The 2,795-nt window shown below is 40.1% G+C and overlaps 1 protein-coding gene across 1 annotated transcript in view; it reads left to right on the top strand.

The window, feature by feature from the left end:
• The window catches only part of LOC107603227 (protein Jade-1), a 32,447-nt gene continuing 29,652 nt past the window's right edge, over positions 1-2,795 (top strand). The window contains exon 1 of the mRNA XM_016295969.1: positions 1-612. The gene's annotated coding sequence lies outside the window, so the exon portion shown is untranslated. The remainder of the gene's footprint in view (positions 613-2,795) is intronic.

Here is a 2,795-nt window from a genome sequence, read left to right as displayed (position 1 = left end):
TTCCTCCTCCGTGTTTGTCCACGGCTCCCCCCACCGGACTCACTGTAAAGTGCTCGCTTATTTCAGCGAACCGCCCCGTTCACTCATTTGAGGAGAGACGCCGCTGACTTTCTTCTTCACGCTCGCTTCTTGATGGACGTTTTCGAACTTGACAGGTAACGCAACGCGCTCGCGCCGCGTTGTTCTCCGCCGTACGTGACGCTTCCGAGCATTAACGGGGGTTTCTTCGCTCGCTGCTTACGGAAATTTTTGGTACGTCATTAATATGGCGCCAAAAGAGTTATAAGTGTGAGCTTGTTATGTTGCTTTAGCTTGAGAGGTGCCTCACCGCAGCCGGTCTTGTTTACGCAGGCGACACATATACAGAATATGGAACGCCATACTGGACATAAACGCAATTTAAACGCGTGCCGCAATTAAGTGGAACGTATTTGCGATTTGGCGAAGTCGACGGATAACGGCGTCGGATGGGCGCTGCTGTGGATTCAATCCGCCGACAGTAACTTTTATTTCTGGCTGTGGAGGGGACATTCATCTACATGTGCCTGGCCTCAGATGCTCCCCTGATTTCTGTGCATCGAGGACATCCCTCTTGTGCAAACTGCAAATAAGGTAAAGCTAAAGAACGCGTGCCATCTTCTCAGAATGGGTGTTTGAGCTCCAGATGAGCGTAATTCTATATAACGTTAAGTTCTACAGAGATTGATGCGATTGCAAACCTGTCTTGTTTTTGATCTGTCAGTCATATTGATAAACTCTTCTGTGCAACTGTAAGGTTAGTTCTTCTACTCTGCAAAAAAAAAAAAGTTATTTTGAAAGTGCAGTGCATTGAACCTGAACACGCATGGTTTGTTTAAACTCTAATCAGTGGTTTGTTTTAGTGGCATGCTAAGTTATGAGCACTGAATGCTGGCCTAGCATGCTTCGGGTCATCTGCCACGCCCCCTACAGTCTGCTGCTGCTCACGGCACACTGGGGCGTGACGTCACGCGGAGGAGGCGTGGCTGCGCTCGAGGGGCGGGGACTAAGCATGTGTCTCTCTTAGTTTGCAATCAACAAAAAGTGTATCATGCGTTTGTTCTTCGGTGGAGCTGTGTTTTACACTAATCTAGTGTGCCATTGCAGTTAATGAACGGGTCTGAATGCATGTGGTTAGTTGACATCAAATGTCATGCAGTGCTCTCCAGTGCTGTAGATCAAACAGAAGATCATAGCACCCCACATGAAAAAATACTATAGTCATTTATAGTAAATACTACAGTGTTTTTGAACCATACTATAGTAAATGGTATTATAATACTGTATATATTATAGTATTTACAACACTTTATTAATGAATGCTACAGCATACTGTAGTATTAACTATAGTGAACTGATAAACTGTAGTATGCTTTAGTTTGTATTACAGTAAACTGTAGTGTAGCTGTACTAAACGTAGTACAGTAATTTGTTTATATTACTATAGTCGTTATTTTACCACAGCAACTATAGACTTGTCACAACAAATGAATTCAAGTACTTTACTATAGTATGGTTCAAAAACACTAGTATTTATTTACTATAAATTACTATAGTATTTTTTCATGTGGGCTGGCATCAGTGCTGCTGGGTAGATCACTTACAAATTGCAGTCCGTTACTGATTCCAAATGATAAAAATTGGAGTTGGTAGCGTAATAACGTTACACATTTTAGGTAGTATAATCAGACTACTTGTTGATTACTTTTGACCTAGGGCTGGGCGATATAGCTAAAAATGTATCGACGATATAATGTTTCATATCATTCGGTATAGATGATTATTGACATTTTTTATAACCTTTTTGAAAACAGAGCAATAGAATAAAAAAAAAAAATTTAACTACTGTATTTTTTAAATTAACCCAATTTATTGAGACGAACAACAAATATTTTTTGTTTTAACAATCAAACACAAAATAAAAATTAAACAAATTTCTACTGTTTTATATGCAGATTAAATAGGTTTTAAGGAAACTTTTGTCTTGTCTCCCGAGGCCACAGGAGGGCGCAATGAGCAAAATAATGCAGCGCATTTAAATTGTCAACGCAAGGAAATAACTGTCTATAAAAACAAACTGTCTACATTAACTCATAAAAATCAAATATAATTTCGTAAATTGCATAAACAATTATGAACAAAACAGCATCATGTATTTATGCATTGCTTAATCCAAAGAGTCGAAGCGCCGATCACGCAGACTGCATTTAAAACATACGAGACGCAGTGAAAAGGAATAAACCTCTACAAATTCACGACGTGTTTTCTAAAAGTTTAAACTGTTTTATCTTTGCTTGGCTACATCTCTTGTGTGAGACGCGAGTGCAGCAGTCGTACTTGTCCGTCTAAAAAATGCGTTCTGTCTGAATGGCTTGGGTTCGGTTTTAACCCATTCAAGATCTTCTCCGCATCGAGCTTCTATATTTCTCTAATATTTTGAATGAATAACGCAGCAGCGGCGCGTCTCGTGGGCTACACTAACAAAACATTAAAATGCAACAACGTCACTTACATCATCACCGCATCTCGCGCGCAACTGATGATGCACACCTAACATTCAAATGCAGATGTTTATTTCAAATTAGACTAATATTCGTTCTTTATTCACAATCTCCTCATCACAGGCAGGCACAGCACTCATGTGCGTGTTTGTGTGTGCTGTCTCATAGCACGTGCCTATATCATGTGCCATATCGAACATTTTTTCTATCGTTATCGAAGAAGGTGTACCGTCGATAAATATCGATACCGTTTTATCGCCCAGGCCTACTACACAC

Source organism: Sinocyclocheilus grahami, unplaced genomic scaffold (genome assembly GCF_001515645.1).
Source record: "Sinocyclocheilus grahami isolate Dianchi unplaced genomic scaffold, SAMN03320097.WGS_v1.1 scaffold343.1, whole genome shotgun sequence".
NCBI lineage: Eukaryota > Metazoa > Chordata > Actinopteri > Cypriniformes > Cyprinidae > Sinocyclocheilus > Sinocyclocheilus grahami.
This window is presented reverse-complemented; position numbering and strand designations above follow the sequence as displayed.